At 39.6% G+C, this 15,054-nt stretch overlaps 1 non-coding gene across 1 annotated transcript; it reads left to right on the forward strand.

Moving 5' to 3' along the window:
* Positions 1-4,200: 4,200 nt before the first annotated feature.
* On the forward strand, positions 4,201-4,272 carry trnae-uuc (transfer RNA glutamic acid (anticodon UUC)). Its single transcript has one exon. It is a non-coding gene; the product is annotated as a tRNA-Glu (tRNA).
* Positions 4,273-15,054: the final 10,782 nt, after the last annotated feature.

The following is a 15,054-nucleotide window of genomic DNA, read 5'->3' on the forward strand; positions in this document are numbered from 1 at the left end:
GTCAGGGGCTCCCGCCACTGAAGGCACCAGGTGGAGACAACTAGAACCTCCTGTTAACAACCCACACTGCTGTCAAAATAGAAGGACGAGGAACCTGGGTACATCACACACACCGTAAGAAGGCTCCGACACCAGCCCCAACTCCAAGCAGCAGCACCCAAACAGACTAGGTCGGAACTGTGTTGAGTAGGGTGTTAACGGCAAGGCCTACCCTTTCGACACTCGGAACCGTCAAGAGACGGTAGAGAAAATCAGACACAGCTAACACAGTCAGAACATAGACTGAATATTAATATGGATGAAGAATCCCATGACTTATGAGAAGACTTGTTACCATTTCAGGGTCCCAACGCCACTGAAGCAGAATGATTAGCAGCTAAATGCCAACAAAATACAGCGTGTATGTCAGCCATTGTGCATGCCCAACATATCGAGCAAGAGTACCTGGTGTGCCAGCACACCAGTGTTCCAAGGACTGTAATCCCTCTGAAAAACGCAGATGTAGGAGAAGTGAATATGACAATCTCTATGTGCCAGGTTATTAACCAGACCTCAAACTGTCCCAGTCCCACTAACCCCGCACCACCGAAAATGATGCTGCATGTGGCAGCTAGTAAGGGTGAGATATTTGTATAGCAGATGAAGCAGCAGGTGCCGGAAGTCTGGTCCAGATGCATCGATTATGTGCAGGTGCACAGCAATGGCACTTGCAGTGACTCCAATAGCAGTTCCCTGTGGAATTGCTCCATGACAACCCTGCAGGGGTATTGGAATGTAATGTGGGTCGGTGGTTCGGTGGCCTATGGTGAATTGCCACAGAACTGGACTGGTTGTTGTTATCCAGCTGTAGTGCGCCCAAGGACGCAGGGTGAGGAGAGACATAACCAGCACAGACTATTGTGGTAGAATTCTGAGGGACCCATGGACCACTCCGGGTGAAACCATTGGTTGGTCCCTTTTCCTGGGCGGTGGCACAGTAGCAGCCCTGCAAAAGATGGCTTAGCTTATCAGTTACTGCAAATAGTTAATGACACCTTAGCAGCAATAGGTGCCTTAAAGATAGAACAACAAGTGATAAGGGCAGCAGTGCTTCAACATAGAATGGTACTAAATCTCCTAACCATGAAGGAAGGAGGAGTGTGCAAAATGATTAACACTTCCTGCTGTTTTTACATTCCAGATCTCAGCGCTAATATTACTGATTATATGAATCTTATGTGATCTGCCTTCACTCCGCAGCCTACAGTTCCAGTAGCGGCTGTAGCGTTGCCCATTCTGCTACTCATTCTTCTTCTTTTTCTTCTTCTTCTGTGTTTACCTCCTTTTTTGTCATTGCGTGTCAGACGTCTTTCTAGTGTGTTCACCATGCCAGCGCTCAGCGGCCATGCCAATGACCAACCCCAGCTCTTTGAAGACATTCTGCTCCCCAAGATGGGCGGTGCTGGTGATCCACATGAAGACATCGTAGTGCTATTTGCTGAATAAAAGTGTGATAATGTGTGATATAAAATAAAGGGGGGAAATGTTGTGGAAATTTACTTTGCTTTATTTTACTTTGCTTTATGTTTCTATAGTCACAGCATAACAGTCTGCAGATAAGCATGTGAGTCAGGTACACCAGCTGCTCACATACCATTCTAACCATAGAGATAGAAGAAGCCTTCAGCGCTCAGGCTAACCAAAACATGAATTAGCCGATACTCTGTAGGAGTCGTTTTTCTTTTTTTTCTCTTTCTTCTGTTCTCTGTATAAGGGGAGGGGGACCGTACTGCGCGTCAGTGCTTTTACTCTGTTATACAGGGGACAGAACTCAATAAACTTTTACTCTTTACTACTCAATGCATAAAGCTGTCTGTGTTTGATGTGCTCTCATTTTCCCACCACATCCATTTAGCAGTACTGAATAACCGAAATGGCTTAAAACAGCTGAGGGGATGTTTGAAACTGAGTGATAAGATGTTCAGCAATTTATATATGATAATACAAGGCAGTAAATTAAATTGGGCTGAACTGGACAATAGTACCTGGCATGAAAAGTATGTCGTAGAGAGTAACAAAAAACTCAACCTCTCACCTCGCGCTCTGAAATGTCTCCGTCACTGTCTGTAGTGTCCTCTAGGATACTGCTGCCCTCACTAAAGTGTGTCACCCTGACCGGGTCAAACATCTCTTGAACATAATGGAAAATCAGCTTCAAGTGCTGCACTGAGCAAGAGTGCACTGTAAATGGCCAGATATAAATGGCAATGTCAGTAGTAAATTTATATATGCAGTCATGGAACAGGACCTAGCTGTAGAGCACAGCTTTAAGGTGCATATTATGATGTGCTCTTACCAATCATCCTCCCGGCTGTGTTTTGCTCTTTTGGCCAAATGTTTCTCTTCCAAAGCAGACAGACCAGACTTGCTGCATATTACTCCGTGCACTATAAATAAACCACATGTATAATGTCTTGTAAACAATGGAACAAGGGAAATTTGAATTGTGACTACTCTGTTAAAGGGGCGGATAAGGCAACCCACCCAAACCCCCCGAAAGCTGTTCTGTTATCTCTAAACATTAACATTAAATATTCACATCATAACTCGACCCCGTGCAGTAGGGCAAACTCACTCGCATGGGGGAAAGGATTACAGACTACCTGTACTGCTGCCGCAACTCTGCGGCCATTCCAACAACATCCACATACATTCCAGCAACATCCTATTATAGGACACAGTGGGCTTAAATACACCCATTTAATAGCATGTTGGACCTTCTTTGGCCTCCAGAACTGCAGCAATTCTTTCTGGCATAGTTTCCACTATGTGCTGAAAATACTCTGCAGGAATCTTGGTCCAATCTTCATAGGATATTTTCTCTGAAATTACATGGAGGGACTGACATGTTCTAAACTGCCTGTTATACTCTTACAGCCGCTTTGAAATACAAAAAAAACATATTTATCTTCCACTCCACTCAAGGATGGCCACACTTGGAATTTCCCTTGGCACATTTAAAACATTGTGTGAGCCAGATAGCTTCTGTTTTCAACCTTCCAATGCTCTGAGTATTAGTGTTCTATGCATATGAGATGCTTCAACACGTCCATGCGTGTTGTAAAGAAACACAGTGTAAGCAGTATTAATGAAAGTGCATCTCTACCTCAAACTCACCAGTGTAACAATTATAGTTTGTGAAATCTAATTTTAAATGGCGATCAGCCTTCTTAACAAATAAGCAGAACTCACCTTGTTAAGTGTTTGTGTTTGTTTGTTTGTGTGTGTGTGTGTGTGTGTGTGTGTAGTTTTAAGCATAGCAAGGCACTTCAGGGTTGCCAGGTGGAGCCTTCCTGAAGACCCTGATACTGAAACAGCATTAAAAGCTGCAATGGCACTGTAGTTGTATTTATCTGCACTAATACAGCTTTGAACTATTGCACTCTTACATACAGTAAGTTTCTATGTACCGGTGTACATTTCTGTGTACCTTTAGTAACTAAAGGGATTCTATTCTAATATTACAAGTGCTAGAAGTGCTGAAACTCAAAACAGTGAAGAAACCAGTGGAGCTTAATGACTGGTCAGATGAAGAGAGTGAAGTGAGGAGTTTCCTTCAGTGTCTGCCATGTCCCAGCTGAGGTGAGTGTGAAGCTTTTATTGGTACTATAGGAGTTGTGTTTAACTTTGAAACTGATGGTGTCACAGCCATTTGTGGCCGAGAGTCTAGAAGAGCATAATTGGCTGTACTCTTAGGGAGAGAGGGAGTGGCATACGCTCTCTCCCCTGTCAATTACAGAGACACCGTGCAATCAAGGGCGTCTATAAGTTCACGCGTCAGAAGGGGGAGGAAAAGACTATTTTCTGAGTACTTAGAATAACATTCCGTATTTTTTGGAGAACATTTTCTAGAGTGTTTTCATGTAGAGAGAGAAATGAGTGGCTAAATTGTCAGAAACATTAAGGAGACAAATGGGGAATATATAACAGCTCTTTCCATGTGTTAGTGACACCAGCGTTCCCTCTTTTCCCAGATGGTAAAAAAGAGCCCTGACTCTTGCAAACTTCATTTTTTTGTAGAACAAAGAGAAAGATGAATAACTCGCTTTATGGCCTTTTTCCACTCATGCATACCAAGTCCAGTATGCATCCAAACATTGTCAGAATAGTAGGAGTGCAGACTTTGAAAAATGGTCTTCTCATGTAAATTCAGCAGCTTTGTCCCTGGTTGTCTAGTGGTTAGGATTCGGCGCTTTCACCCCCGCGGCCCGGGTTCGATTCCCGGTCAGGGAAAAACCTCTTTTTATGCTCATATAAAACGACAGATTCTGCATTAAAACATAAAGTTTGTGTGAGTTGGAGTTGAGCCGACAGCCAAAGGATGACAGTTTTAACTTCTACTCTACCAACTGAGTTATTGAAAGCGACATGCAAGTAATCCCACATGTCCAAACACCAGTATGTTGGCAAGAAACACAGCCAGTTTTGGATGTTTCAATTGTTAAGTTCATTTGACACAAAGAAGAAAGATCGCATTGTATAAGTTGTTCAGCTACAAACAGATATATCTTTTGATGACATTTGGAATCATACTGGACTTTGTGTACATGAATGGAGAAAGGCCATAAATGGTTAGAATAACATTCAGTGCTTTTGGAGAAAAGTTTCGAGAGTTTTGTCATGTAGTGAGAGAAATGAGTGGCTGAAATATCAGGCATTAAAAGTGCAATTTGCACTCAGGGAAAGAAAATTGCTTTCATGTGGACCGCATTGAGATATCGATCTGCCTGTGAAACAAAACACCTCTTAAGAGGCTAGATTTGTGCTCTCAAGCTGCGATGGTGGTTTTCTCATGGCTTCTAAAAGAAGAGGCTGTGGTCAGGGTGGAGTGAGTCTTTGATAACCAAGATTGTTGTTGTTTTGGCCTTCGAATAGACAATGGCATTACCCAGTGTCAGGTCTTTCTCAGTAAACTGCAGAGAATGATATAGAGGGCAAGAAATGGTCAAGCAAAGTTTTATTGGGTGTGTGTCTATAAAAAACACTACAGCTCTCTGATACATTTTTGGTTCAAGATTTAATCATCATGCAAATGATTGTGATTAATGCTTTGTCTGTTTAATTCAAATATTATACTATAAACCTAATATTTTAATAGGGTTGGCAACTTTCTAGTTCCGATTACTACATGTGTGTGAAGTACAGGTGCTGTAGCTATACGGTATACAATTGTCCACAGTAGCCTAATTATAATATATACAACCAAAAATCCATCTAAAATAAACACCAGAAACCTGGACTAAGGGTAATGTACATAAGTACATTAAATCTAGGTAGGACTGCTCAATAGCTAGGATAACAGCAGAACAATTGTCCCGCCGTATAAGCAAAATGAGAGCCTGCTAAGGCCGCCAAGAGGGTGCCAAAGACCATGTATTTATTTCTATTTGTTTTTTACCTATGTTATGTCAGTGGCAGCTCAGATTTCTGCATAGGGCCCCACACAGGCTTGGGCCAGCCCTGGTATCACAGTGTCGTGCACTGGAAAACCATCAAGCCTGTTGACTATGCTACCAGTGTTGTTCATGTAACTGTGCAAATAAACTGCAAACACAATTACTTTTAGAAGTATCATCCAGTTTCTTTTCACAATTGCCAAAATGTAATGAATCACAGCCAGTGTTCTAAAACAGACCTGGAATGTATTCCTGGTTGATGTGCCCTGTTTCTAGTTCCAAAAAAAAAAAAAAAAAAAAAAAATTGGTGGATGAATTTTCAATGAAAGTGCTTCACTCAGCAGCCATTAATGATTCTTATATCCAGTATGAATAAATTGAAATTCCTATCCTTGTATCAGGTGCAGCAATTATGTGTAACAATTGTGAAGCAAAAAAGCAATAGCAACATTTTAATATAACAATATAGGTAATATAGAACTTGATCTAATGATATTAATTAGGCTATGCAAATAACACAACTACTTCGGTAGCAGATCATTCATGCCTGTTGAATAGGCAGTTTTCTGCTTTGCAGATACTTGAAATATTTTACTAATCTTTCCCCAAATCCAGTAGGAGCTGCCTTTTACATTAACATGCCAGGATACACGCTGACTGGATGTTTAATCTTTCTAATGGGTAAGCTATATTCTTATAGTCAAGAAAGATATTTTTTAATTATTAATCAGTTAAGGAAGTCAAGCTATTGCATTTTGCTGAGATGAAGGAATATTGCATAACCCTGTACTGGCCAAATAATTAGATTTGATGTTCTATTTTGTGGATTAATCCCATAACTGAATTATTCACATGGTTTTATAGCCATGGTTAATACTTGCTGTCAAAATGCTGAGGTTCATAAGAACCTCTTTCCTTCATAAGGAAGCTTCCTGTTTTTGAAACAGGTAGTTTCAGCATACTAGCTCTTACTGCTCTCTATCTGTTTAACAAATGTTTTGTTGGATTTAACTACTTTCTACCTGGAAACTGGCAACTTCCATGGAAAACTATTTTATCATCACAAACTATATCTAAGGAACTACCACAAACATAAGTAATGTTAACATTTTGCTTTTTCATCATGACTTATGTTCTGTTTCAGAGCACTGAATGCAGCATGTTTATTCTTCGTCATTAGTGGCAGTTTTATCTGTGAGAAGTGTAGATGAATTGCTAGTCTGACAGACAGTACGCATCCAGACAGCAAGGCGAAAGGGTGACGTTACGGCAAAGTAGACGAGCTTCCACCAGCTCATGGGACCACTACACATCCCCAACATTAAGTAACAAAATCCCAGAGACCTTCTGCCTGTACTGGCCAGACTTCAGATCAGAAGGTGAGAGAATACAGTCATGTGTTGTGTGGCTCAGATTGTTCACACAGTTAGTAACAGTCCAAACACTTTAATTATACTGTACAGCATGAGACCTGGAAATGTGTGTCTGTGTTTTTGTGTGTGTGTGTGTGTCTTCTCCCCAGGCTGAGCTCCAGCTTTGTACTGTCCATCATCAGAGAGATCTATCAGACTGGCTCTGCTCACTGTGTGTCCAGCTTGTTGAATTCAGCAGAGAACTGCATCAACCTGAACAGCAGAGAGCTGGACTCTGTCCACTGTGCTGCCCTGCGCTTCACCCTCCAGCACTGCACAGCAGTCTCTCTCAGCCTGCTTTTCACCTCCATACCAAAGGCGGAGCTGGAGAGCATTGAGCCACTGCTCTAACACGTCTCCCGTCTCAGGCTTGAACTTTTCTCACAATCAGAATTTTAACACAGAACTGGTCTGTTTAGGGAGTGTTATATAAACGTTTATGTACGTTTATGTGTTTTTCATGAGTTTCCTCAAAAGTCATTTTGTGCCAGCATCATTTAGGTTTTATTGAGACTCCTGTCAGGTAATCAGCAATATCCATGGATATTTACTTCAGAATAAAATTAAATTTAGGTGAAATATTTATATTAACCTGAAATTAACTGCCCTGCCACTGTCTGTGTGTGTTTTGTTTTCTCCGTGTTGACAGGCTGCTGTTGCTGAGGCTGCTCCACTGCTACAGTGTCTCTGAACTACAGCAGGGGGCAGCAGCAACAGATCTGCTCCTCGCTCTGCAGCACAGACTGGATTTCTCCTGCTGCTCTGCTCTGGACCTCACAGCAGACACACAGAAACACACACTGACTCTGAGCACTGAGGACTGCAGAGTCGTCTCCATGGTCATCCAGAGAGTGAGCTCTCACACACACACACACACACACAGCTCACTCTACACGGCTGTGAGGGCAACTCTTCCCCATTTTACACACAGTCACCCTTCAGTAAGCCACTGACTCAACACCACACAAACTAGGGAAGCATTCTGGAAAAGGGAAAAGAATTTTATCATTTGAAACAAAATGTGTGTAAATAGCATTAATGTTAGTAGTTATGTGAGTGTGTTAGTGTTTTGTGACTCTACATGTTGGAGAATGTTGAGTGTGTTCAGCAGCAATAAAGCCATGCTGCTCCAGTTCCTGTCTCTTCTCTGTGTGGGGACTGATGTGGAGTGTGTGAGACGCGCTGTGGCTCTCTCCCGGGCTCTGGGTAAGATGGTGATCCTCAGTCAGACCCGGCTGGACCAGCAGGCCTGTAGGTCACTGGCACTGTTTCTGGAACATTCTGAAGGGCTGTCAGAACTGGACCTTAGCCACTGTCAGCTCACTAACCACTGCCTGCAGATGCTGTTCGCACACCAGCACAAAGCCCACATCCTGGAGTGAGTGGACAAGAGGGAGGAGGGATGTGTAGAGAGTCTTGATTGTTGAGTGCACAGTGAGCACTAACATAGATATAACACATTTTACTCTTTTTCTCACAATTTAACACAAAATCCGGCAGGGTGACTGAACATAGAAGCTGTGCGTGTTCATTGTAAAGCATTGTATGTTCCTTGAAAGGCTCTATATAAATTTAACTTTGCTCATTCAGTCATATCCTGTGTTCCTTCAAGGACTTTATTTTTCAAAAGCAAACAGCAAAAAGCTTGATTTTCTTGGTGATTTTATTTGGAAATGACGACCTCTCTCACTGGCTGCCTGGATCACTGATCACTGCCTGTACTTGGCAGGATGGATCTCTGTGGTCTACAGAATATCCAGACTGCTTGTAGAAACACATGTTCTCATTAAAAAGAGAAATAAGGCATAACAGACTCATTATGATTTACAGTTTCATGCCTGATAGATAACAAGTCATGTGTCAGCAAAGAGGATCTATGATACTTTCTCCACCAACAACAATATTCACACTGTGAGGTAACTGTGTGTGTGTGTGTGTGTGTGTGTTTAGGCATTTAAAATAAGGCTGTATTTATTTGAGTTTAAAATTTCAAATTTAAAAGCCTATTTTGATTTTATAGGCTCTTCAACAACAGAATTACAGGCATACAAATCTTCCTCTCAGACAAGTGCTTTGAAGTCTGGTGATGTTGATGTGTTGTTGGCACTGTAATGATGAGATTTGATTTTTCTAGATTATTGGGACTATCCAAATTATATTTTTGTTTTAAGTGAAAAAATGTAATGATTAAAAAACAAATTTTAGTTATCTTATACATTTTAAGATTACATATAAAAATCAAATACTCAAAATTTATTTATAAAGTACTTTTTAAAATTGTATTTTATTTTATTTTATTTTATTTACAACAGGTGCTATTACAAAGCAGCTTTTCAAATGTCCAAGTCCAAGCCCCCAGTAAGCAAGCCAAGGGTGACAGTGGCAAGGAAAAGCTCCCTAGAGCATGAGGAAGAAACGTCGAGAGGAACCAAGACTCAAAGGGGGTCCCATCCTCCTCTGGCTGTTTAAAGAGAGACATAAATTAAAAAATGAAATAAGCATTTAATGTTTAGTCCAACTTTCTGGAGGTTCTAGACTTGTGTGCATGTGTCCGAGACCCAAGTCGCAAGAGAACGTCCATTAAGGGCAACAGAGAGTAGCTGGTTGGGGAGGAGGTGGTGTGGGCTACAACAGGGGACATCAGGGGATGATGGGAGTAGCCAAGGCATCTGAGACAGGATGAGGCTCAGTAACATCACAACATCAGGGGTAGGTGTACCTCGGCAGAGTCCACTATCAGTCCAGTGTATTAGAGCAATGATGTTTGATTCCTACTCAAAGAACATGTGATATTTCCAACATTCACTTTAGGTATCAATGAAGTTGTGACATCAAGCAAAGGAGAACAGTGAGACATGAGTAGACAAGCACAAGTTGGACCTATTAGGGACAATGAAACAAAACCTGAAGACAAGAAAACAGAAATGAAAGCCTGAGTGAGCTGAACTGAACTGAATCAAACTCCTACCGCTATATGGACTTAGCTCTGTAATATAGTTGAAACTGTAAGTTGCTATAGATAAGCGTGTCTGCCAGATGTCTGCTCACATTAAGCAGTGCAGTTGTGCAGTGTGAACATGACATCTGTCTTTTACAGCAAAATCTAATTATTTTATTATTCTTTAAATGTCTTTAAATGTCTTCATGGTCTAGCAACTCATAATGGCATTAGCACTTGAAAGCAAAAAAACAGAAAAAAAAAACAAACCAACAGCAAAACAAAAACATCTCAAAACACACTTATTGCATTGAGTTCTGTTTAGATGACTTTTGATTTTATATTAACACATCTACTGTTATCTATTTACCTTTTCCTTTTATCATTATATATGTCATTTTATTTTTTATCCTTTGTGCAATTAGTCTCTTCTCAATGCGTTTTATTTTTTGTGTGCAGAGAGAAGGGGTAAGAAGATGCATATACAGAGGTCTGGACTAGCCGTGCTGTCAAAGGTTAGGGGAAATGAAATAAATAAATGTTCCAAAATGTTTTTTAAATAGTTTAGTATCCAACATTTTAAATTCTAACATTTATGGTTACCCCCAGCAGTGATCAGTGGTAGCTCAGTGGTTAAGATACTTGACATGTAGTCAGAAGCTTACCTGTTCCAGCCCTACTGCTGCCAAGTTGCCACTGTTGGTTCTCTGAGCAAGGCCCTTAACCCTCAATTGCTCAAGTTATACTCACTCGTAAGTCACTTTGGATATAAGTATCAGGTAAATGTATGATTGTGTTTTTTATAATCTTGTACACATAAATGTCATATTCAACCAGAATATGTAAAACACACTGTCAAATCGTGTTTATAAAAATACGTTTTAGTTGTAATTAATTTCTGTAACTTCATGTCACTTATGCTGATATGGTTGTTGGCTCAGACAACAATGGCCACAAGAGGGAGACAAAGAGCTTCCCTAGTAATCAATGAAAACAGGCATACCCTGTAACTGTATGCTATACTATTCTTTTATTTTATATTTTTCCTTGATGTCCACTTACAATGTTTGCATGGCTTTATGTTCCAAAAATAATCATAATCTATTTTACACAAATATTTTCCAACCTGTTTATCTTGTAGAATTAAATAGGACATGTATTACATTACGAATAAAGAATTCTGCGCTGCATACACTTAGACATCGGTAATATAACTTGCAGTTATATAACTTCTAGTGAAAATCCTTGAAGCAGTCAACACCATCATCTGAGTAAGCTCCATTTAACCCTCTGAAGTTAAACAAAGAATTGCAGCTAAATGTGTGAACATTATCACGTGTCAGTTCATAACAAGTTAAGCTTCATAATAAGTCACGAAGTCAAGAAAATTCATACCTAAGCATTACCTTGTTTGATGTGTTTATTGATGTATTTGGGTATAACCAGGTCATTTGCCTGTTTTTATGTATTGATCTTTATTGCTCCAAAAAACTACTCACGTCTTCCAATGTTCTTGATCCCCACTTGTAAGAAATAGTAAATGGACTAATCCTAGTTGTGGATAAGTATAAGACTAAACAGCTGTGAACTAATTCCACACGAGGGGAGTCATCACTGGAAAGGTGTCCTGGTGCGAGGCGTGCAGTGGTCCCTGTCCTGCGAACACAGAGAGACACAGAGGCGAGATACCAGTTAAAAAGGTTTGAGAAAGTACATCCTCCACTGACAAGATTCTGTTGTTTAAATGTAAATGGAACAGGTCTGCTCCTTCTCTCAGCCAATATAGAAACAGCTAACCGCACTACAACAAGTACACAAGGTGTAATGAACTTGCTATGAGAATGATCTCAGTAAGTAACTCAAAAAGGAAAGGAGCTTCTCCTTCCTGTTTTCTTTGTTCTCTTCTTGTTAGTGTTTGTATTTGTTCTTTCAAAACACTCCTGCACTCATTCCTCACACTAAAACATGAACCTGGTGTTGTTTACACAGTGACTGGGTGTGAGGCATCTGATCCATGATTTCCCCCTGGGGTCACAGGTCTCGTTTGTCGCCTTTTTTTTCTCCTTAAGACAAAAACAAATTAAAATAAGAGCAGAAAAACTGAGCAGAAATAAACAACTATTAAAATTCTAGATGCACTGTGGAATGTTCAGAGAAAAACAAGACACTCCAGTCTCTATTGTATTTAATATGTGGTATTTAACTGTCAATATGGGGACATTACGACAAGGGAGTGTGCTCAGCTGACCTGTCTATGATTTTATTTTATTTTATTTTTTTAATCCTAGTCTTTGATTAAGTTAAGGAATTTTTCTTTCAAAGAAGAGAAAAGGGATGGAACATGTGAAACACAAACATAAAAATAGGTATGCATTTATCTAATATACTGATGACTACGATTAGGTGAGACAAGTTTTAGGATATAATAATAAGTGTATTATTTCCATCACACTTTTCACCTGAGTCTCCTGTGTTTCTGGATAAAAGAAAGTAATATAACACAAGCAGTTATACAATTTCCGAAAGGCATATTATTTAGAAATAAAGAAGAACTTGGTTATTATTTGGTTATTAGGACACATGAGGAAAGCATTTTAGTTGCATTCATTTTGCCAAAGACATCCATGACTGAAACAAGCTTCCTGTCACCACTGACCACCCTCCTAGCGTTCATGTCTCCACGGTTTCCCTGTCTAGTGTCTTTATTTTGATTTACTCCCTTGTTGTGGTTCCATTCCTTCGTTTCGTTTTCTGCACCCCTCATAATTTGCACTTGTGTCTGGTTTAATGCTCATTTGACCATGTTTTTAAGCCCTGTTTTAGTTTAGTCTTGTTGCTATTTATTGTAAGTCCAGCTGCTGTTTGTTAATCGAGGCTTCCGTGCATGTGAATATAAGCCTGAATGTTTATCCTCGCCCCAATGTTACAGCCTGCATCCCTGGTTTGTCTTCGTGCGCTTTTCTTTACTTTAGTTTATCATGAATTCTCGGACACTCCATGTTAATAATTTGACCCTGGACTTTGGATTTGCCCCTAATAAATCTCACTCTTTTCCACACACTGCTCATCGTTACACTTCCCCAACCTACTATATTTACATTAAAACTCCGTCAACAGCAATCTTTAACGTTGAGGGTTTTTTTAATCTGTGTAAAATTACATAATTTCTGCTGTTTCAGAAGTGAAGGATTTGCGTGCTCTAAATTTTCACCATGCCAATGCACAGAGGTTTTGGTATGGAGATTTTATCCCGATCTATAGGAGCAAGTGTGATGGACTATAAAGTTGACGAGAAAAAAACCATCCGTTTCGCCGCCGTTTATGTCCATAGATGCTGCTATTACCAAAACTAGTACTGCGCTGATTCTTAGAGGACGGTTGATTTGACCGGATGTCGCAGCAGTACGGCCGACTACTCCTGATCATAACGTATTCATGACAACTCAGCCCTTTTTACGACTGAGGTGCTCACACGACAACGCGTGATCTTGCACCTTTTATGTGTTTTAAGAAAAACGCTCAGTGTTTTAAAGTGCAGCAGCGAATTTTGATCTAACGCGTTACTAAGCTCTGTGAGCAGAGTAATTTCTCCCATTGTGTTGAAATGAACAGGTGTCTGTTATTAGTTCAAGCATTGTATGTTCTTTGAAAGGCTCTATGTAAATGTAACTTTGCTCATTCAGTCATATCTTGTGTTCTGTGAAGGACATTTTTTTGAAAACAAACAGCAAAAAGCCTGACTTTCTTGGTGATTTTATTTCTCTTACTGGCTGCCTGGTTCACTGATCACTGCCTGTCCTTGGCAGGATGGATATTGTGTGTCTCTGAAAATGTATTAATATTATTAGTATGTGCCTATCGCTCCTCTCTATTCCAAAGCTGACCCGATTTCCATAATTCTCGTATTGCATAAGACATTTATTTCCATTATATGTTTTAGCATTCAGGTGGTCATTTTTCTTTTCAACAGTTATTGGCGTGATCCAATAGATCCAAAGTCAAACGAGTACGCACATCATGTGTTGAACCCATCCATAGTATTTTTCTGCTTATCTAATATGCCAATATTTTCTCGTAACCATCCCACCAAGTACGAAAAACACCCAAACCTAAATGCTTAGTAACTAAAGTAAAGCTTGTGTCAGTGTCTTAATTTATATTCTGCATTAGTTCATCAAATGGTTATTTATTGAGAGTGAGTCTGTATTTTGTATTTGAAAAAAAATAAAACTGTCAGCATTAAGCAGGTTTGTTGTCAGGTTTGAAGGCTGTGGTTGTGCTATTTTTCTGGCCTTTCTGGTCAACTAATTTCTGTACCCAGTCATTTCATCAAGGGAGGTGTGTTGCTATTGAAATGTCTAACTTCCTTCATCTAGGGAATTCATGACATACATTAGAATTACATTTATTATAGCTGCAGGTGGCAAGTAAAGGGTCCAATCATTTTATCACATCTGCACAACTTGGTTGCTGATGACATCCCATATAAAGTTCACCAGCCTTTGTGGTTGGTTTTGAGGTTTTGTTTCCAGGAATGTTGTATTTTGAAACCAATCTCTCAATTATCTCTGCTGAATTGCTTTATATAAATATTATTTTTCTGATTCGACATGACTAAGAAATATAGTTTCCCCAGAAGGTCAGTTCACCCCAAATGTACTTGCATTCACAGTATGTTCATATACACCATTGAAGTTTGGTGATAATCTAACACTCTATGGCTAAGTTTTAGCCTATTAATAAAAATCCTGCTCTTGGGGATTGATAGTTAAATACACATATTTTTGATCATTATTTACAAGAAGATCTGCATTTTTTATATTTAAAAGGTATCTCTAGATCAAAAGGTCACTGACTTGTTTGAAAGGTGCATTTGCCCAACTAATTTAGGTATCAAAAATCAGGCTAAAAAAAGGTTTACGAAACGTATTGAACTTTTTTATGGAATAGTCACAAAGTATTGCACTGTATAAACTGCATTTCTCATGCACAATTGGTACACAATGGGATTAACTCATTTTTCTTTTTTTAAATACCTTTTCATATGTCAGAGGGGCTGTTGGCAAAAATGTCCTATAATTGCCATGCTAGCTCAAAGTCCATAAATCAATACTCATGTCAAGTTTCATAAGAATTACTCAAAGAAGTCTTAATTTTTTTCCAGCTGTTTTGAATGAATCAGTACACCTTGGAAGGATTGATAGGTATGTAGGGGCCATACTCCATACAAATATCAACATGTTTCAGTCTCATCAACATTTTGATACCA

The sequence above is a fragment of the Electrophorus electricus genome, unplaced genomic scaffold (genome assembly GCF_041902795.1).
Source record: "Electrophorus electricus isolate QZ-2024a unplaced genomic scaffold, ASM4190279v1 Scaffold36, whole genome shotgun sequence".
Taxonomy (NCBI): Eukaryota; Metazoa; Chordata; class Actinopteri; order Gymnotiformes; family Gymnotidae; genus Electrophorus; species Electrophorus electricus.